Source organism: Somniosus microcephalus, unplaced genomic scaffold (assembly GCF_052327205.1).
Source record: "Somniosus microcephalus isolate GS21.2 unplaced genomic scaffold, FLI_Smic_1.0 unresolved_chr7, whole genome shotgun sequence".
NCBI lineage: Eukaryota > Metazoa > Chordata > Chondrichthyes > Squaliformes > Somniosidae > Somniosus > Somniosus microcephalus.
In genome coordinates, this window is record NW_028225185.1 from 45,882,977 (window position 1) to 45,906,940 (window position 23,964).

Below are 23,964 nucleotides of genomic sequence, written 5' to 3' on the forward strand. Positions count from 1 at the left end.
CAATCAAGCGGGCTGCTTTGTCCTGGATGGTGTCGAGCTTCTTGAGTGTTGTTGGAGCTGCACTCATCCAGGCAAGTGGAGAGTATTCCATCACACTCCTGACTTGTGCCTTGTAGATGGTGGAAAGGCTTGGGGAGTCAGGAGGTGAGACACTCGCCACAGAATACCCAGCCTCTGACCTGCTCTTGTTGCCACAGTGTTTATGTGGCTGGTCCAGTTAAGATTCTGGTCAATGGTGACCCCGAGGATGTTGATGGTGGGGGATTCGGTGATGGTAATGCCGTTGAATATCAAGGGGCGGTGGTTGGTCTCTCGCTTGTTCGAGTCTGTGCTGCACTATTCTATCATTCTACGAATATATGCTCCTGGAAAGATACCTCATAATATGTTCCTATATTCTCTCAGAATGCCTTTGCACTTTCTGAACAGTGCAATTGTCTTGTCCGGTCTGTTAATATTAATGAGACCAAATACATTTTTAATTACATTTGAAAAGGTCCTGAAACGGCGACAGGAGAGAAAAGTAAACGTGTCTGTGTTTGTCTTAGGGGACTGAACAAGTGATGCTCCTTAGAACACGAATCTTTGATGTGGGATGTGTAGGGTTGGTCACACTATAGGAAATGCAAGGAAATAGCAGAGTTAACTTACCATGATTGGAGCTGTACATACATAAATATACTTCTACACAGGCGAATATACAGGGTTTACAGCTGTCAAGGTTTAGTTGTTGGTTTATGTGTGGGATATCTTGAGCATTGTTGTGTAAACAAGACCATTTTCTATTTAAAATAAAAACAGAAAATGCTGGAAATACTCAGCAGGTCAGGCAGCATCTGTGGAGAGAGAAAGAGAGTTAACGTTTCATGTCGATGACCCTTCGTCAGAACTGGAAAAAGCTGGAGATGGAACAGGTTTTTAAGCTAGTGTAGGGGCAGGGAGAGGGGGAGGAAAGAACAAAAGGGAAGGTCTGTGATAGGACAGAAGGCAGGTGAGATTAAGAGACAAAAGGGATGATGGTACGAGGCAAAAGGAGATGGTAATGGGATAAGTTAAGAAACAAAAGATGGATCCAGATGAAGTGTAAATGGCGATAGCAGAATGAAAGACAGCTGATATCTGAGAGAGAATAAATGTTGGATAAAAGCGATGGGGCTGAGGTTATCGTTTGAAATTGTTGAAATCTATGTTGAGTCCGGCAGGCTGTAAAGTGCCTAATCGAAAGATGAGGTGCTGTTCCTCGAGCTTACGTTGAGTTTCATTGGAACAGTGTAGGAGGTTGAGTACAGTGAGGTCTGAGTGGGAATGGAGTGGAGAATTAATTGACAGGCAACCGGAAGCTTGGGGTCATCCTTACGGACTGAACGGAGGTGTTCCGCAAAGTGGTCAACCAATCTGCGTTTGGCCTCCCCAATGTAGAGGAGACTGAATCGTGAGCAGCGAATACAGTATACAAATTTGCAAGAAGTACAAGTAAATCGCTGTTTCACCTGGAAGGAGTGTTTGGGGCCCTGGACAGAGGGAAATTAGTAGGTAAAAGGGCATGTATTACATCTCCTACTCTTGGATGGGAAGGTGCCGTGGGGAGGGGAAGGGCTGTTGGGATTGATTGAGGAGTGGTCCAAGGTGTCGTGGAGGGAGCGGTCACTTCGGATTGCTGAAAGGGGAGGTGAGGGGAAGATGTGTTTGGTGGTGGGATCACGCTGGAGGTGGAGGAAATGGCGGAGGATGATCTGTTGACTTAGTAGTCTTTCATTCTAACATCGTCTTCACCATTCTAACATTCTAACACTTCATCTAGAGCCAACTTTTGTTTCTTAACTTGTCCCATTACCATCTAATTTTGCCTTGCACCATCATCCCTTTGTCTCTTAATCTCTCCTGCCTTCCATCCTATCACAGACCTTCCCTTTTGTTCTTTCCTCTCCTCCCCTGCTCGCTTTCCCTGCCTCTTCACTTGCTTAAAAACCTGTACCATCTCCAGCTTTTTCCAGTTCTGACAAAAGGTCATCGACCTGAAACGTTAACTCTGTTTCTCTCTTTACAGATGCTGCCTGACCTGCTGAGTAATTCCAGCATTTTCTGTTTTTATTTCAGATTTCCAGCATCCGCAGTATTTTGCTTTTGTATTGCAGTTTTTTATTTCCCTTATTGAACCTGCGTGGGGTTTCCATTCTTACACCATTCACCTTTCTATCCCTCCAGGAATGTTGAGTTGTATCTTCTCCTTTAGAGTGCTGTCAGAAATAGGCTGGGGCATAAAGCGGGAGCCATAGATCAGCTGCCTATTGTACACCGCTCCCTAATTTCCTATCCATGGAATTTAATGGAATGGATGGCCATCCCATCTCGCTAGCGTTACGCCATTGGCGAGGTGAAATGTTGCTCCTATGTTTTGAGCATCTCTTGTCTCTCTGCCGCTGCTTACGAGTCCATACTTGTTTTTGGAGAAAGAATATTACCTCGAGTTAATCACTTGTTCTGATACTATAACGTTTAGCTGGCAGTTAAAATCCTTGAGTGTGCGGCAATATTTCCCATTAACGACCATCCACTGGGACAATGCCGTTTTTGGAATGTTGCCTTTTGTGCCGCTGTTCATCTGCTTATATAATTTGGCCGCACTGATACTAGGTTTTACCAATCGTTTGAATTTCTGACCAATTGCACTGTTTATTTCAGTATCCGTGAGACACCACCTGGACCTTCGTTGAGGACTTCAGGATCTATGCATTGGTGAAGCTGTGAAACAGTTGTAGGTCTGCCCCTCAACAAGCCGAGCAATGCGATGGCCAGCAACATTTCACCTATTTCAATACTATCCAGATAGACTTTGTGTTTGTAAATAGCCATATACAGAAAATGTCATCGACCAGAGACCGCCTTCCTCCCTTTTGGTGTTTAGTGTACTTATATTCTCATTTAAACCAGTCTTTTTGCTGATGAATTGCTTCTGCTACGCAGTCCAGACACAATCACAAAATTCACCCCCGGGCAGTGAATTTTACTGGTGGGTTAATCGTGGAATTTGGGGATGGACAATTTGGTGAGGCGTTCAGTTCAGGACAGTGCTCGGAGGGTACAAGCGGTATTTAGTACAATAAACCTTTTAGTAAGCTGACATTTTAAGAAGGTATTTCAGCGTTGGAAACTTACAATAGATTAGAAAGATGCATGGAGCATCTTTGTTCTGTCCTTTCCTCCTACTGTCCCCCAGAATGTGAAAACTACTCCGAATAATTTGGTGTGAAGGGGGTAAATCTGTGACTTTGACACCTGGGCTTTAAATATCACCTAATCGGATTGCCGAGAGGAAAATCATGAGAACATAAGAAATAGGAGCAAGAGTCGGCAATTTGGCCCTTCAATCCTGCTCCGCCATTCAACAAGATCATAACTGATCTTTTACCTCATCTCCACCTTCCCTGCACTATCCCCATATTCCTTAATTCACATTGTTCCCAAAAAAATTTCAATCTCTGTCTTGAATATAGTCAACGACTGAGCCTCCACAGCTCTCTGGGGTAGAGAATTCCAAATATTCACAGCCCTTTTAGTGAAGAAATTTCTCCTCATCTCAGTCCTAAATGGCCGGCCGCTTATTCTGCAACTGATACCCCTGTTTCTAGATTCCCCAGCCAGGGGGAAACATTTTCCCAGCATTAAACCTGCCAAACCCCTCGAGAATTGTATATATTTCAATTAGATCACCTCTCATTCTTCTAAACTCTAGCGAATATAGGCATAGTCTACTCAATCTCTCCTCATAGGACAATCACCCCATCCCAGGAATCAATCTCATGAATCTTCGCTGAAGTCCGTATAAGGCAAGTATGTAATTCCTTAGGTAAGGAGTCAAGAATTGTACTCAGCACTCCAGGTGTGGCCTCACCAATGCCCTGTGTAATTGTAGTAAGACTTCTTTACTCTTATACTCTAATCCCTTTGTAACAAAAGCTAACAACATTTGCTTTCCTAATAGTTGCTGTACCTGCATGTTAACTTTCTGTGATTCATGTGCAAGGACTCCCAGGTCCCTCAGAGTGCAAACATTTTCCAGTAGCTCACCATTCAAAAAATATCTGTTTTTTCTTACCATAGTGGATAACTTAACACTTCCCTACATTGCATTCCATTTGCCATGTTCTTGCCCACTCCCCGGCGTTTCCCCGGTGTCCTGGCCATTATTTATCCCTCAATCAACATAACAAAAACAGGTTAACTGGTCATTACAAGATTGCTGTTTGTGGGAGCTTGCTTTGCGCAAATTGCCAGTTAATAACTATCTCCAACAAGCGAGAGTCTAACCACTCCTAACCACCACTTGACATTCAACGGTATTACCATCGCCGAATCACCTACCATCAACATCCTGGGGGTCACCATTGACCAGAAACGTAACTGGAGCAGCCACATAAATACTCTGACAACAGGAGCTGGTCAGGGGATAGGTATTGTGCGGCGAGTGTCTCACCTCCTGACTCCCCAAATCCTTTCCACCATCTACAAGGCACAAGTAAGGAGTGTGATGGAATACTCTCCACTTGCCTGGATGAGTTCAGCTGCAACAACACTCAAGAAGCTCTACACTATCCAGGGCAAAGCAGCCCACTTGATCGGCACCCCATCCACCAGCTGAAACATTCACTCCCTCCACCACCAGCGCAGCATGGCTGCAGTATGTACCATCTACAAGATGCACTGCAGCAACTCGCCAAGGCTTCTTCGGCAGCACTTCCCAAACCCGCGACCTCTTCCACCTAGAAGGACAAATGCAGCAGGTGCATGGGGACACCACCACCTCCAAGTTCCCCTCCAAGTCACACACCATCCTGACGTGGAAATATATCGCCGATGCTTCCTCGTCACTGGGTCAAAATCCTGGAATTCCCTACCTGATAGCACTGTGGGAATACCATCACCACACGGACTGCAGTGTTTCAAGAAGGCGGCTGCCCTTGTCCTTCTCGGTGGAAGAGGTCGCGAGTTTGGGAGGTGCTGCCAAAGAAGCCTTGGTGATCGGTAATAAATGCTGGCCTTGCCAGCGACGCCCACATCCCATAAACGAATACAAAAAAATTGGCAGCCTTGTTTCCTACATTACAACAGTGACTACACTCCAAAGGTACTTCAATGGCTGTAAAGCGCCATGAGTCATCTGGTGGACGTGAAAGGAGCTATATAAATGCAAGTCTTTCTTTATTTCTTTAATTCTTTCTTTCTTTCTTACTTTCTTACTTTCTTTCACCTTTCTTTCTTTTTTTCTTTCTTTCACTCCGTCAACCTGTCTCATCTCTCTGCAGCCTCTTTGCATCCTCCTCACAGCTTACTTTCCCACCTAAATATGTATCATCAGCAAACTTGGAAACGTTAAATTCAATCCCTTCATCTAAGTCCTTACATTTCGTTGTACTGCACTTGTGCACTAACAATGACAATAAAGTTGATTATTATTATTATAGATTGTAATTGGCTGAGGCCAGAGCACTGATCCTTGCGGTACTCCACCAGTTACAGCCTGCCAACCTGATAAAGTCCTGTTTATTCCTACTCTCTGTTTTCTGTCCATAAACCAATGCTCAATCCATGCAAATCTATTACCCTCAACACCATGAGTCCAACGCAAAATCATTGGGAAGGTGACTTATAATCCTGCCATGTGTATTAATGATTCTATTCTGTTCAAACCGTGGGATCCCCACCTTCAATGCATTTTCTCTCTGCACTATTGCTGGTTGATGCTTCACGCCCAGACAATAAAGCATAAAATCAACGGTAGTATCGCAATGTAGATGTTGATATCAGATGTTATATAAGTATATGAAGAGTAAGCTATTAAGGAGTGTAACAGCTTTAAAAGTGGATAAATCCCCAGACCCAGATGTAATGTATAAGCGAAGCAAAAGAGGAAATAGCGGAGGCCCTGACCACCATTTTTCAATCCTCTCTGGCTTCAGGTGTGGTGCCAGAGGACTGAAGGACTGCTAATGTGGTCCCCTTCTTTAAAAAGGGAGAAAAGGATAGACCGAGTAATTACAGTCCAGTCAGCCTAACCTTGGTGGTGGGAAAATTATTGGAAGGAATTCTGAAGGGCAGGAATAATCTTAATTTAGAAAGACACGGATTAATCAAGGATAGTCAGCACGGATTTGTTAAGGGAAGGTCGTGTCTGACAAAATTGATTGAATTTTTTCAGGAGGGTAAATGAGGGTAGTGCATTTGCTTTAGCGTAAATGGACTTTAGCAAAGCTTTTGATAAGGTTCCACATGGCAGACTGGTAACAAAGTTAAAAGCCCATGGGATCCAGGGCAAATTGTCAAGTTGGATTCAAAACTGGCTCGGCGACAGGAAGCAGAGGGTAATGGTTGATGGGTGTTTTTGTGACTGGAAGGTTGTTTCCAGTGGGCTCACTACTAGGTCCCTTGCTTTTTGTGGTATATGTCAATTATCTAGACTTGAATATAGGGGGTATGATTAAGAAGTTTGCAGATGATATTAAAATCGGCTGTGTGGTTGATACTGAAGAAGGAAGCTGTAGACTGCAGGAAGATATCAATAAATTGGTAAGTTGGGCAGAACAGTGGCAAATGGAATTCAATTCGGAGAAGGGTGAGGTAATATATTTTGGGAGGGATAACAAGAAAAGGGAATGCACGTTAAATGGTAGGACACTGAGTAGTGTAGAGGAACAAAGGGACCTTGGAGTGCATGTCCACAGATCCCTGAAGGTAGCACGCCAGGTAGATAAGGTGGTTAAGAAGGCATATAGAATGCTTGCCTTTATTAGCCATGGCATAGAATACAAGAGCAGGGGGGTTATGCTTCAACTGTATAAAACAATAGTTAGGCCTCAGCTAGAGTACTGCGTGCAGTTCTGATCACCACATTACAGGAAAGATGTGATTGCACTAGAGAGGGTACAGAGGAGATTTACAAGGATGTTGCCAGGAGTATAGAATCTTAGCTATGAGGAAAGACTGAATAGGCTGGGCCTGTTTTCCTTGGAACAGAGGAGGCTGAGGGGAGACCATATTGAGGTGTATAAAATTATGAGGGGCATAGATAAGGTGGATAGAAAGGACCTACTTCCCTTAGCAGAGGGGTCAAAAACCAGGGGGCACAGATTTAAAGTAATTGGTGGAAGGTTTAGAGGGGATTTGAGGGAAATTTCTTCACCCAGAGGGTTGTGGGGGTCTGGAGGGGTGGGAGAGGCAGTTACCCTAACCACATTGAAAAAGTAATTGGATGTGCACTTGCGATGCCGTAAGCTGCAGGGCTACGGACCAAGAGCTGGGAAGTGGGATTAGACTGGAGAGCTCTATGTTGGCTGGCGTGGACACGATGGGCGGAAATGGCCTCCTTCCGTGCTGTAACGTTCTATGATTCAAAATGAAACGCTGGTTCTCTTTGCTAACAGAAATCATTGCTACGGATACCGACATTTTAGATGTTTTAAAGCTTTATAAAACGATTTTCGTTTGATTGTACAGTTTGAATGAGCTGTCAGCTTTGAATAAATGTCTTGGAGTGTCACAGTTCTGGTGTTTGTGTAGTTACTGCAACTCCCATTTGATTGGAGAACCCAATGGTTGGATAAGCACCATGCACAACCTCCAAAGAGGAAAGAAGGAACTTACAATGGGGCGGATATTGTTCCGGGCGGCCACACGAGCGCTATTCCATGGATTAGCATTTACCCGTTGACTTGCAGTTACTAAAGACTTGTAATTGCCTATGGACTGGCACTTGCCCACAGTATAGCACTTGCCCATGCACTTAGAGTTACCCCTGGACTTACAATTTCCCATGGAGTTGCACTTTCATGTAAACTTACATAGAAACATAGAAACATAGAAGATAGGAGCAGGAGTAGACCATTCGGCCTCTCGAGACTGCTCCGCCATTCAATGATATCATGGCTGATCATCCAAACTCAGTACCCTGTCCCTGCCTTCTCCCCAGATCCCTTGATCCCTTTAGCCTTAAGAAATATATCTAACTCCTTCTGGAATATATTTAAGGAATTGGCCTCAACTACCTTCTGTGGTAGAGAATTCCACAGGTTCACCACTCTCTGGCTGAAGAAATTCCTCCTCATCTCTGTCCTAAATGGCTTACCCCTCATCCTTAGACTGTGACCCTTGGTTTTGGACTCCCGACCATCGGGAACATCCTTCCTGCATCTAGCCTGTCTAGTCCTGTTAGAATTTTATAAGTTTGAATGAGATCCCCACTCATTCATCTAAATTCCAGCGAGTATAAGCCCAATCGACCCATTCTCTCCTCATACGTCATTCCTGCAATCCCAGGTATCAGTCTAGTGAATCTTCGCTGCACTCCCTCCATGGCAAGCACATCCTTCCTCAGATAAGGCGACCAAAACTGCACACAATACTCGAGGTGTGGTCTCACCAAGGCCCTGAACAACTGCAGCAAGACGTCCTTGTTCCTGTACTCGAAGCCTCTCGCTACAAAGGCCAACATACCATTTGCCTTCTTAACCGCCTACTGCACCTGCATGCTTACCTTCAGCGACTGGTGCACAAGGACACCCTGGTCTCGTTGCAGTTCCCCTTCTCCCAGTCTATTACCTTTCAGATAATAATCTGCCTTCCTGTTTTTGCCACCAAAGTGGATAACCTCGCATTTATACACATTATACTGCATCTGCCATGCATCTGCCCAATCACCCAACCTGTCCAAATCTTACTGGAGTTTCTCAGCGTCCCCCTCACCGCACACACGCCCACCCAGCTTTGTGTCATCTGCAAACTTGGAGATATTACATCCCGTTCCATCGTCTAGATCATTAATATATGTTGTGAATAGCTGGGGTACTAGGACCGATCCCTGCGTTACCCCACTAGTCACTGCCTGCTACTCGGAAAAGACCCATTTATTCCAGCTCTTTGCTTCCTGTCTGTCAACCAGTTCTCTATCCAAGTCAGTACCTTGCACCCAATCCCATGTGCCTTAATTTTGCACACTAATCTCTTCTGTGGGACCTTATCGAAAGCCTTCTGAAAGTCCAAATACACCACATCCACTGGTTCTCCCTCATCTATTCTACCAGTTACATCCTCAGAAAATTCCAGTAGATTAGTAAAGCACAATTTACCTTTTGTAAATCCATGTTGACTTTGTCCGATCCTGTCACTGCTTTCCAAGTGCTCTGCTATTACATCTTTTATAATAGATTCTAGCATTTTCCCCACTACCGATGTCAAGCTTACCGGTCTGTAATTCAGCGTTATCTCTCTACCACCTTTTTGAATAGTGGGGTAACATTAGCTAACCTCCAATCCATGGGAACCGTTCCAGAGTCTTTAGAATTTTGGAAGATGATGAGCAAATCATCTACTATTTCTAGGGCCACTTCCTTAAGTACCCTAGGATGTAGATTATCAGGCCCTGGGGATGTATTGGCCTTCAATCCCGTCAATTTCCCTAACACCATTTCCCTAGAAATACTGATTTCATTCCGTTCCTCCCTCTCATTAGACCCTATGTTCCCCGACATCTCTGGGAGGTTAATTGTGTCCTCCTTTGTGAAGACAGAAACAAAGTATGTATTCAATTGGTCAGCCATTTCTTTGTTCCCCATTATAAATTCCCCTGATTCTGACTTCAAGGGACCGACGCTTGACTTCATCAATCTTTTTCTGTTCACATATTTATAGAAGCTTTTACAATCAGTTTTTCCCCCCACAAGCTTAATCTCATACTCTATTTTCCCCCTCTTAATTAATCCCTATGTCCTCCTTTGTTGAATCCTAAACTGCTCCCAATCCTCAGGTTTACTGCTTTTTCTGGCCAGTTTGTATGTCCTCACCTTGGATCTTTGCTATCCCTAATTTCCCTTGTTAGCCGCGGTTGAGTCACCCTTTTTGTTTTATTTTTATGCCAAACAGGGATGAACAAATTCTGTAGTTCATCCATGCGATCTTTAAAGTTTGCCATTGCCTATCCACCGTCAACCCTTTGAGCAACATTCCCCAGTCAATCCTACCCAACTCTCACCTCATACCATCGTAGTTTCCTTTATATAAATTCAGGACCCTAGTCTCTGAGTCAACTACTTCATTCTCCATCTTAAAGAAGAATTCTATCATATTATGATTGCTCCACCCCAAGGGGCCTCACACAACAAGATTGCTAATTATTCCTTTCTAATTACATAATACCCAGTCTAAGATGGCCTGATCTCTAGTTGGTTCCTCGACATATTGGTCCAGGAAACCATCCCGTATATACTCTAGGAATTCCTCCTCCACAGTATTGTTACTAATTTGGTTACACTTGCCCCTGAACTAGCACTTGTTCCTTCGTGTGTCTGAACCAGGTTGTGTGAGTTAAAATATTGAATGCAGTGCCAAATCAGGGAACGAAAGCGAAATAATGAAAGGGGAGGAAAGGCTGGATGAAGATATATATTTAAAAGAGGCAGAAAGAAAAGGAAAAAAAAATGATATTTTTATTGGCCCAGAAATTCGGGTCGGGGGCTTCCCACGGGTGTAAGCCTCCGACCTACAGTTACCTAGTGCGCCGGACGTTGAGCTGTGGGCCCGCATGGAATTCCGATCCTGGGCCTCCTCCAACTACCGGCGCGCAGTGCTTGCATATCCCAAGGGTGCAGTTAGATCGATGCATCCCCTGGGATCACGTGGGCCATGGAGAGCCAATTGGAGCAGGGAAATGCCCATCCATGAAATTGACAGGAAGAGTTGTCAAAACTTATAGATACTACGGGCCCCAAAACATCACTAAAACTTCAAATAAATAAAAAAAAAAATCACATTTTTTAAATAAACTATAAATTACATGAAATAACTATTTTAAACAGTGATTTAAATTTTTGAAAAAAATAATTTTATTTTCTAACGTGGCTAAAAATAAACTTACCTTGCTTTAAAGTATTTAAAAATAATAAACCTGTGGAAAAAATGTTTTAATTTTAATTAATTCACCACTTACCTTGTAAAAAGCAGGCCTTACGACTGCTTTTTATATGTGTAACTTCTGGAGACTTACCCGCTCGGAAAAACCTGCAAAAAGAATGTAAGTTCGATGCGCATGCGCAGCCTCTCCTGTGCACGCATTTGAACTCTGAACCTCTTCTTTCAGGGGAACGGAAGTGCCGGTTTCCCACGCATGCGCAGTTCATGCAGGAAACCGGCACTTCCATTGGGCCTACAGGTGAGTACCCCGTGCGTACTCACCCGTGGAGACCCGAATTTCTGGGCCATTGTAAATCCCCAACATGAATTCGAATCTGAAGGAATGAGTCTCCACATTTGTATTAGATCATTGTCAGTGAGGTTGTTGCAGCAAATAATACTTACCACTCCGTTAAAAGGGTACCTACACTGGAATGGACAGGTCCTTATTTTTTTCTGGCGTGTTGCGTTCTTATGTATGAGGTACGTTCAGGAAATTCACGCCGTTCAATATATTTGAATGGGAAATCAGGCGGGAGCGGAATGGGGAATCTCGGAAGCAACTATCGGAATTTTGCATTTAACAGTGGGTGTGCGGACACCTGAAGTTATTGTGTAACCTGAGCATAAATAACGGCGAAGGTTGTTAGCCTTACGGTTAATTATACTTCAAATTCTAGCCCATTACATTTATTTTTGACTCACTCACTCACTCCCTTTCATCAGTTCAGCCCCAAACCGCCAATTTTGCTGCCTTTGTGCCAACGACCCTTTGCTATCGAGGACCCAGCTCTTTTCCCCTAGGTATGGCACCATCTTAATTCCCTCAAGTGTAAGGGGCACAGACTTGGAGCTTATCTGGCACACAATTGGTTCATACATCAATCATCAGATCCGACTGGAGCACTTCAGGTTGAGTTGTCCTCTACCAAATCTAGCCGCTGCTGCAGGATCATCGAGGAGGGAAAAGCTATCCCATGGCTTCTTTTCTCCACTACCAACCTTCCCCTTAAACACTTCTCCCCGGTCCAGGTTCCCTCACCTCCAACAAATGTGAGGAGCTTTGGGACAGTTTTGTCACAAACATTAAGGCGATCCGTTCAGTAGCCTTTGCCAAATGTCGTGTTCCCCTTGCCCAGTAAACCAAAGCTGATTCTAGCTGTTCCCCATACCCTAGCCCTGATCCCACCTTCCTCTCTACTTACCCTCTGATAATCTCCTAAGCCCTCTATGAGCTTGCCTTGTCTAAAGGATCTGCTCCCTCGAGCCCGTTCCCACTATGCTTCTAACAACCCAAGTTGCCTTCCTTGCACCATGTTAACTGACATTGTAAATACTTCTCTCCGTTCAGGTGCTGTCCTTTCAAAACAGCAGTCAGCGTAAAGCAGCCCAAAGATTTCCTGAGTGTAAATTGGCTGCCGTGTTTCCTTCATTACAATAGTGACGAAACTTCAAGAAGTATTTCATTGGCTGTAAAGCGCTTTGTGACATCCCATTGTCATGAAAGTCCCTGCAGAAATGCAAGTCTTTCATTCTTTTTACAGCACCTCAAGTAATACAGCACCTCAAACTAATACAACACTTCAAACTAATACAGCACCTCAAACTAATACAGCACCTCAAACTAATACAGCTCCTCAAACTAATACAGCTCCTCAAACTAATACAGCACCTCAAACTAATACAACACTTCAAACTAATACAGCACCTCAAGTAATACAGCACCTCAAACTAATACAACACTTCAAACTAATACAGCACCTCAAACTAATACAGCACCTCAAACTAATACAGCACCTCAAACTAATACAGCACCTCAAACTAATACAACACATCAAACTAATACAGCACCTCAAACTAATACAGCACCTCAAACTAATACAGCACCTCAAACTAATACAGCTCCTCAAACTAATACAGCACCTCAAACTAATACAACACCTCAAACTCATACAGCACCTCAAGTAATACAGCACCTCAAACTAATACAACACTTCAAACTAATACAGCACCTCAAACTAAGCACCTCAAACTAATACAGCTCCTCAAACTAATACAGCACCTCAAACAAATACAGCACCTCAAGTAATACAGCACCTCAAACTAATACAATACTTCAAACTAATACAGCACCTCAAACTAAGCACCTCAAACTAATACAGCTCCTCAAACTAATACAGCACCTCAAACTAATACAACACCTCAAACTAATACAGCTCAATCTAATACAGCACCTCAAACTAATACAACACTTCAAACTATTACAGCACCTCAAACTAATACAGCTCAAACTAATACAGCTCCTCAAACTAATACAGCACCTCAAAGTACTACAGCACCTCAAACTAATACAGCACCTCAAACTAATACAGCACATCAAACTAATACAGCACCTCAAACTAATACAGCTCCTCAAACTAATACAGCGCCTCAAACTAATACAGCACCTCAAACTAATGCAACACTTCAAACTAATACAGCACCTCAAACTAATAAAGCACCTCAAACTAATACAGCTCCTCAAACTGATACAGCACCTCAAACTAATACAGCTCAAACTAATACAGCTCCTCAAACTAATACAGCACCTCAAACTAATACAGCTCATCAAACTAATCACAGAATCACAGAATCACAGAACCACAGTGCAGATAGAGACCATTTCGGCCCATCGAGCCTGCACCGACACATATCCCACCCGATCCCCGTAACCCCTACACCAACACATATCCCACTCTATCCCCGCATTTAATCCCCCTAACACTAAGGGTCAATTTATCATAGCCAATCAACCTAACCCGCACATCTTTGGACTGTGGGAGGAAACCGGAGCACCCGGAGGAAACCCACGCAAACACGGGGAGAATGTGCAAACTCCACACAGACAGTCACCCGAGGCCGGATTCGAACCCGGGTCCCTGGCGCTGTGAGGCAACAGTGCTAACCACTATGCCACCATGCTGCCCATCTGCTAATACAGCACATCAAACTAATACAGCACCTCAAACTAATACAGCTCCTCAAACTAATACAGCTCCTCAATCTAATACAGCACCTCAAACTAATGCAGCACTTCAAACTAATACAGCACCTCAAACTAATACAGCACCTCAAACTAATACAGCTCCTCAAACTAATACCACCTCAAACTAATACAACACCTCAAACTAATATAGCTCAAACTAATACAGCAGCTCAAACTAATACAGCACCTCAAACTAATACAACACTTCAAACTATTACAGCACCTCAAACTAATACTGCTCAAACTAATACAGCTCCTCAAACTAATACAGCACCTCAAAGTAATACAGCACCTCAAAGTAATACAGCACCTCAAACTAATACTGCACCTCAAACTAATACAGCGCCTCAAACTAATACAGCACCTCAAACTAATACAGCACCTCAAACTAATACAGCTCCTCAAACTAATACAGCTCCTCAAACTAATACAGCACCTCAAACTAATACAGCACCTCAAACTAATACAGCGCCTCAAACTAATACAGCACCTCAAACTAATACAGCACCTCAAACTAATACAGCACCTCAAACTAATAAAGCCACTGAAACTAATACAGCACCTCAAACTAATACAAAACTTCAAACTAATACAGCCCCTCAGACTAAGACAGCACCTCAAACTAAGACAGCCCCTCAAACTAATACAGCACTTCAAGCTAATACAGCCCCTCAAACTAATACAGAACATCCAACTAATACAACACTTCAAATTAATACAGCACCTCAAACTAAGACAGCTCCTCAAACTAATACAGCACCTCAAACTAATACAAAACTTCAAACTAATACAGCCCCTCAAACTAAGACAGCACCTCAAACTAAGACAGCCCCTCAAACTAATACAGCACCTCAAGCCAATACAGCCCCTCAAACTAATGCAGAACATCCAACTAATACAACACTTCAAACTAATACAGCACCTCAAACTAATTCAACACTTCAATCTAATACAGCGCATCAAACTAATACAGCACCTCAATCAAATACAACACCTCAATCTAATACAGCATTTCAAACTAATACAGCACCTCAATCTAATACAACACTTCAAACTAATACAACACTTCAAATAATACAGCAGATCAAACTAATATCGCACCTCAAAGTAATAAGGTACATTAAACTAATTCAGCACCTCAAAATAATACAGCACTTCAAATTAAAACAGCACATCAAACTAATACAGCACCTCAAACTAATACAACACTTCAAACTAATACACTTCATGACACAAATAGCAAAAGTAAGCGTTGGTCCCTTAGAGGCTGAGGCAGGATAAATTATAATGGCAAATAAAGAAATGGCAGCGATTGTAAACAAATATTTTGTGTCTGCCTTCACAGTATAAGACACAAAAAGCATACCAATAATAATGGAGAACCAAGGGGCCAATGAGAGAGAGGAACTTAACACAATTAAGATCAGGAGAGAAAAAGGAATTGAGAAACTAATGGGACTAAAAACCAACAAATCTACTGGACCTGATGGCCTACATTCTAGGGTTGTAAAAGAAAAGGCTGCAGAGATAGTGGATGCATTGGTTGTGTTCTTCCAAAATTCCCTAGATTCTCGAACTATCCCAGAGGAATGGAAAGTAGCAAATGTAACACCGCTGTTCAAGAAAGGAAGGAGAGAGAAAACAGGGAACTACAGGTGAGTTAGCCTCATATGAGTTTCTGGGAAAATGCTGGAACCCATTATGAAGGAAGTGGCATCAGGGCATTTAGGAAATCATAAAATGATTAGGAAGAATCAACGTGGTTTTATGGAAGGGAAATCGTGTTTAACAAATTCATTAGAATTTTTTGAGGATTTAACTATCAGGTTAGATAAAGGGGAACCAGTGAATGCAGTCTATTTGCATTTCCAAAAGGCCACACAAAAAGGTGTATATACAAGATAAGGGCGCATGGAGTTGGGGGTAATATATTAGCATGGATAGAGGATTGGTCAACGGACAGAAAACAGAGAGTAGGGATAAACGGGTCATTTTCTGGTTGGGTGCCGCAAGGATCAGTGTTGGGGCCTTGATACAAAGCTAGGTGGGAATGTAAGCTGTGAGGAGGATACAAACAGCCATCAAAGGGATAGTCAGGATACGTTTGTGGGCAATAAGGTGGCAGATGGAGCACAATGTCAGGAAATGTGAGTTTCATCACTTTGGTAGGAAGAATAAAAATACAGAATATTTCTTAAATGGTGAGAAACTTTTAAATGTTGGTGCTTAGAGAGATTTGGGTGCCCTCGTGCAAGAAACACAGAAATTTAGCATGCAGGTACAGCAGGCAATTAGGAAGACAAGTGGCATGTTGGCCTTTATTGCAAGGGGGGTGGAGTACAAGAGTAAGGAAGTCTTGCTACAATTGTACAGGACTTTGGTGAAACCACACCTGGAGTACTGTGCACAATACTGATCAGCTTATCTGAGGAGGAAAATACTTCCCTTGGAGGCAGTGCAGTGAAAGTTCACTAGATTGATTCCTAGGATTGGAGCGCTGTCCTAGGATGAGAGATGTGTAGTTTGGGCCTATACTCTCTGAAATGTATAAGAAGGACAGATGATCGTATGGAAACATACAAGATGCTGTGGGGTTTGTCAGGGTAGATGCTGAATGGTTCTTTCTCTGGCTGGAGTGTCTATAACTAGCGTCAATGGTCTCAGGATAAGGATTCGGCCATTTAAGACCGAGATGAGGAGGAATTTCTTCACTCAGAGGGTTGTTGATCTTTGGAATTCTCTACTCCAAAGAGCTGAGGATCCTGAATCGTTGAGTATATTCAAGGCTGAGAGAAAAAGATTTTTGAACTCTAGGGGGAATCAAGCGATATAAAGGAATATAGAGGCACTAGAGAGGGTGCAGACAAAGCTTTACAAGGATGATACCAGAAACGAGGTTATACTTATCAGGAAAGGATGAACAGGCTGGATGACCTTTGTCTTGTAAATGAAGGCTACGGGGTGAAGTAATATCGTTCTTTAACATTATGAAACGTTTTGTTAGAGTGAGATAGGTAAAGTGATTCCACTTGTGGGGAGGAGAAAAACTGGAGGATATAAATATAATATACTCACCAAGAAATCAAATAAAAAGAAAGACTTGCATTTCTATAGCGCATTTCACAACCACTGGACGTTGCGAAGCACTTAACAGCCAATTAAGTACTTTTTGAAGTGTAGTCACTGATGAAATGTAATAAACTCGGCAGCCAATTTGTGCACAGCAAGCTCCTACAAACCGCAATGTGATAATGACCAGATATTCTGTTTTAGTGATGTTGATTGAGAGATAAATATAGACCAGGACACCAGGGATAATTCCCCTGCTCTTCTTCAAAAAAAGGCCATTAGATCGTTTACATCCATCTGAGAGGGCAGACCAGGCTGCGGTTTAATGTCTCCTCTGAAAGACGGCAGCTCCGACAGTGCGGCGCTCCCTCAGAACTGCAACGGAAGTCAGCCAAGATTTTTGTGCTCAAGTCCCTGGAGTGGGACTTGAACCTGCAACCAAACATAATTACCCAGAGAGTGGTGAGAATGTGGAACTCACTGCCACAGGGAGTGGTTGAGGCGAATAGTATAGATGCATTTAAGAGGGGGCTAGATAAGCATATGAGGGAGATTGGAATAGAGGGTTAAGCAGATAGAATTGGTGAGGAAGGATGGGAGGAGGTTCGAATGGAACGTAAACACCTCAATAAATGGCAGCGCCGAATGGCCAGTTTCTGTTGCTGTATATTCCATGTAATTCTATGTAATGGGTGATGGAAGAAGATTCAATATGAAAATCAAAAGAGAACTGGATAACTATTGAAGGGAAAAGATAATCTGCTATGGGGAAAGCGCAGTGGAGTGGGATGAATTGCTTAGTTCTACCTAAGAGCTGACTTGGGCTAGATGGGCCGAATTGCCTCATTCTGTGCTGTGTTATTCTATGAAAACCATAAACCAAACATAAACTGAGAATTGAGTGCTAAGGGGCAAAGGAACTAACAAGAAAAATCAAAAAGTCATGGATGGATTAAATTTGTTAGCGATGATAGGTGTGTCCCTACATTTAACTGGCTCCGCCGATCTCATTGAAACATGTAAGATTCTGAGAGGGCTTGAGAGGGTAGATGCTGAGAGGCTGTTTCTGCTGGCGGGAGATAGTAGAATTAGGGAGCATAGTGTCAGGAAAAGGGAACGGCCGTTTAGGACTGGGATGGGGAGAGGTTTCATGGGGATAGGGCGGGAAACTGGAGTTGCGTTCGAAGATCAGCCATGATTCTATCGAATGGCGGAGCAGGCTCGAGGGGCCATATGGTCCATTCCTGCTCCTATTTCTTATGTTCTTATGTCGTTGCTGCATCAACATTAGCTCATACTTCCTTATTTAACAGTAAAACCTAAAGGTTACATTTCCAACAATATAAAGAGAATTCAATATCAGTATAACATCAGTAGAATTCAGTACACTTTGATTAACCAATCCCTTACAAATTAATGGGGCATAATAACATTTCTTATTATTAACTGTAATGATAATAACCAATAATAAATGAAGACGTTTCACTAAAGTGATAAATCTAGCAGCGAATATCAATAAAATAAGATTGAAAGGCCGCAGCAATATCTTGGAATAAAATCGAATAGATAATTGGTGGATTAGATTCAGGATAATTAAAATCAATTATAAGGCTGAGATACCGAGATCCATGTACTGAGGAGGACAGAAGTTGAATTCGGACTATACAAGGCTAAATTGCAATTGATATCATAGCAGGTGAGCCCAACTGACTAAATGCATTTTGGTCGCATAGCGGATGTGTTTGTGGGACTGATACCGGGTAGATGGCAAATCAATGCTTGGGTCTTGTCAGCAGATCCAGAAATGTCTCCCTGGTGTGGTGTGAGTTGGGTGATACACGGCAAAAATTGGAAACAAATAAAGTTGGGGCCAACTAGCCAGGTAGACCTGACCAGGCTGTAGGAGTAGCTGGAGCAGTTAGCTGTCTCCCGAGGAGGGGCCCGGGAGCCACTGAAGGCAATGGTTAATTATTAGCTCAAAATCTGCTGAAACCAGATAGTGTTGACAATAAGAAACAAACATATTTATTGAATCAATTCCACATTACTTACTTCGTAGTTGATTAAATTATAAATATATATATTTAAAGAAACAGCAGTTTATTTTAAATCAACTCTAAATAGGAACTTAAGGAATCGTGTCCTGAAATTCCAGGAGGATTAGTCCAAAGTATAGTTGCCTAAGATAGTGCAGGTATGGATTGAATCAAAGCAGAAAGTAAACTGTTACGGTAAAGTACAGTAAGAGGGTGAGGTCAAAAGTTAGTTTTCAGACATTTTATTTGTTCCGTCGTTGCCTAACAGACATGACACCCATTATTGTGTTTAACTGCCTCCAAATCAAGGTACTGCAGAATTTACCTCCAATGGTAAGATTTCCGTTTGCCCAGTAGGGAGCGCACAGTCTCTCCTCTCAAAGACATAACTCCCCTCGAATCCTTCTTCCAATTACTTCGGCCCCTGGTTACTAACCTCTGTGCTGGGGACATAGGCTTTCCCTATCCACTCTATTTAGGCCCCTCATAACTTTATGCACCTCAATCAAGTCTGCCCGCAGCCTCCTCTGTTCCAAAGAAATCAACCCCAGCCTACCCAATCTTTCCTCATAGCTAAAATTCTCTACTCCCGGCATCCTCCTTGTAAATCTCCTCTGTACCCTCTCTAGTGCGATCACATATTTCCTGTAATGTGGTGACCAGATCTTTACACAGTACTCTAGCTGTGGTCTACCTAGTGTTTTATACAGTTCAAGCATAACCTCCCTGCACTTATGATGTATGTCTTGGCTAATAAAGCCAAGTATCCCGTATTCCCTTTTTAACCACCTTATCTACCTGTCCTGCTACCTTCAGGGATCTGTGGACCCTCTGTTCCTCTACACTTCTCAGTGTCCTACCATTTATTGTGTATCCCTTTGCCTCATTAGCCCTCCCCAAATGCATTATTTAACACTTCTCCGGATTGAATTCTATTTGCTACTTTTCTGCCCACCTGACCAGTCCATTGATACATTCCTGCAGTCTATAGCTTTCTTCCTCACTGTCAACCACATGGCCAATATTTGCAACATCTGCCAACTTCATAATCATGACCCCTACATTGAAGTCTAAACCATTTATATATACCACACAAAGCAAGGGACCCAGCACTGAGACCGTGGAACCCCACTGGAAACAGCTTCCCAGTCACAGAAACATCCATCGACCATCACCCTTTGCTTCCTGCCACTGAGCGAATTTTGGATCCAACTTGTCACTTTCCCTTGGATCCTACATACCTTTACTTTTCTGACCAGTCTGCCATGTGGGGCATTGTCAAAAACCTTGCTACAATCCATATAGACCACATAAAATACACTACCCTCATCAACCCTCCATTTTACCTCCTCAAAAAATTCAATCAAGTTAGTCAGACACGACCTTCCATTAACAATCCATGCTGACTGTCCTTGATTAATCCGCGCCTTTCTAAATGACCATTAATACTGTTCCTCAGAATTTGTTTCCAATAATTTTCCCACCACCGAGTTTAGGCTGACTGGCATGCAATTACTCTGTCTATCCCTTTCTCCATTTTTAAAGAAAAGTAGCAGCATTTTACACAAGAGATGGCAACACCGTGGAAACACGCACTTTAAAGATGGACTCATGGACTCATGTAAATATATGAGTGTACAGGAATTCTCCCCGAAACTTCAGGCAAAAATGTCTAACCTCCTGCAACAGAATCTGACGGATTATTATCCAGTTAAACTACATAAGGTATGTGGAGAGTAGCGATCCTTCCCACATCGGGGTAGATTAGCACTTTGTGGGGTAGTGCAGAACGAGTGACAGTGAATCGGCAGCATTGACTTCATTGGAAAGATACACCGGGAGATGTAAACTGGGCTTTCGATTTGTTATCACCAGCTTTACACAGCCCCACAAAGTGAAAATGACTGTCATTGCTTGCCAGAGATATTCTGGACATACATCTTCAATTCGTGGCAAGGTATATCTGAAAACAATTACGACCATTGTAAGTAATGGACATTAATACAGGCCAAATAACAAGCCCCCTGTGATTTGAGAAGTATAAAATCGCGATCAGGACAGCGCTAACCTGGCCTCTCTCATGCCCAGGTCAAGAATCAGTTAATATTCTACAGGTTAGTACAACTGAACATGATATTCACTGATTCACTTTCAATCTACTCCAGTTATAGCAATCAAATGCAGAACAGGAGCTGAGTGAAATTCTTCCGGATCGCACTTCAGTAAAGATTACTGGAGTGACGCCAGACCCGGCTTGTAAATAAATGATTATAAAGAATGTATTTGAGTAAAGCTTAAGCCAGACTAGTACTTGTTTCCAGCTTTACCCGTGTGTAAAATTGAACACCATCATCAAAATGAAGAAGTCATCGAGAACCCGATCCACATGTAATTCTGATCTGAGGTCAGTGTCTGCTTCAGGTGGGAGATTGTACACTCCACAGACAGGACACCAATGTAACAGCCCCACTTGTGATGAAGGCTCGAAAAATCCTCGTATCAATAGAGAAATCGCATGAATAAAACATCAAATTACTATAAATGTAATTGATAGCAATGAACAGGCGACTGCAGAAAAACGAGAGATGAAATCAAATGTTACGTACGAGGCAGACATCAAAAGCAGGAAGAGTTAAACACTGATTTATACATTTAACAGCTCGATCCAGTATCTTACCGGGAATGCCAACGATCGCAAGAATAGGGTAGTAAATGCGTTCAATCTGAAAAAGTACTGGATATCCCATTTCAGGAAAGAAGCAACGATGGTCTAAGTTGTGATCGCGGGAACGTGCTGAATATTTCGAAGCAGCCCTCAGTTATAGTAGGATGAACCCTCCTGGGAAACAATTAGCGAGGATACATGATCAGGGATCGCAGTTGCAGTAATTTAAACAAACAGGTTTATTCAAACAAAAACATTCTTCAAACAGGGGAGGGTATCTCAGTTATTATGGAACTGTACCAAAGCCATTGTGTTCAGTCCCCGCCATGAACTCCGTTCCTTAGCCATTGACTCCCTCCCTCTGTCTAACATCTGTCTGAGGCTGAACCACACTGTTCACAACCTTGGTGTCGTATTTGACCCTGAAAGGAGCTTCTGACCACATATCCACAACATAACACAGGCCGCCTACTTCCACCTCTGTAACATCGCCCGTCTCTGCCCTTGCCTCAGCTCATCCGCTCTGAAACCCTCATCCATGCCTTTGTTACCTCTAGACTTGACTATTCCAACGCACTCCTGTCTGGTGTCCCACAGTCTACCCTACGTAAACTTGAAGTCATCCAAAACTCGGTTGCCCGTGTCCTAACTCGCACCAAGTCCTGTTCACCCATCACCCACTGTGATCGCTGACCTACATTGACTCACGGCTAAGCAGCGCCTCGATTTCAACATTCTCATCCTTGTTTTCAAACCCCTCCATGGCTTCCTCGCCCACTCCCTATCTCTGTAACGTCCTTCAGCCCCACAACCCCCTGAGATATCTGCGCTCCTCTAATTCTGCCCTCTTGAGCATCCCTGATTATAATCGCTCCACCTTTGGTGGCCGTGCCTTCAGCTGGCTGGGCCCTAGGCTCTGGAATTCCCTCCCTAAACCTCTCTGCCTCGCTTCCTCTCTTTCCTCCTTTAAAACGCTCCTTAAAACCTACCTCTTTGACGACGCTTTTGGTCACCTGCCTTAGTTTATCCTTATGTGGCTCGGTGTCAACTGAGATGTTTTATAATACGTCTGTGCAGCACCTTGGGACGTTTTATTACGTTAAAGGCGCTATATAAATACACGTTTTTGTTGTTTTTTTGGACTCTTCATCCAGAGACTTGTATTAATAATCCAGGGAATGGGAGTTCAAACCCTGCCATTTGTGAATTTGAATTCAGTTAAAAAAAACCTAACTAAATGTGGAATAAAAATCTGGTATCAGTAAAAGTCAATCTGCAACAGGAAAACTGTTTTGCGTTAAAGGACAAGTTAGGAGTGTGATGGAATACTCTCCATTTGCCTGGATTAGTGCAGCTCCAACAACACTCAAGAAGCTCGGCACCATCCAGGACAAAGCAGCCTGCTTGATTGGCACCCCGTCCACCACCTTAAACATCCACTCACTCCCCCACCGGCGTACCGTGGCTGCAGTGTGTACCATCTACAAGATGCAATGCAGCAACTCGCCAAGGCTTCTTCGGCAGCACCTCCCAAACCCATAACATCCCCCATCACCTCCAAGTTCCCCTCCCAGTCACTCACTATCCTGACTTGGAAATATATCGACCGATCCATCATCATCGCTGGGTCGCCATCCTAGAACTCCCTCCCTAACAGCAGTGTGGGAGTACCTTCACCACACGGGACTGCAGCAGTTCAAGAAGGCGGCTCACCACCACCTTCTCATTTGGAATTAGGGATGGGCAATAAATGCCGGCCTTGTCAGCGACGCCCACAGCCCAGGAACGAATAAAAACAACTAAAGGAGTAGCTGGAATTTAAAATTTAAGTAAAATTAACCAAACAAAATGTGTTAAATCTGGGACGAAGTGGTAATGTTTGACCTATGTTTTAAAGATATAGCAATAATATTGTATTGAACAGTAAAGTTGCTCCAGGGCTCATGGAGATGTTATACTGTGTAATATTGAATGAGAGGAAGTGAGTGAGGATATAAGATGAATAAAGTAAAATTACACAACCAAATGGAAGTTTTTCAAAATACTTTTTCTTAGGTGAATGGAATTACATTACCTGGGTGCGATTCACCAAAAAGACATCTGTTATTAATGTCCATTCTTGTGAAAGTCAGGAAAGTGTAGTTAAGAATAGTACATTCTTAGTTTTCTCTTGTAGATATCTGGGGCCACTACTTGCGTTTAACACAATGCATGGACTTTACTCGTGCATG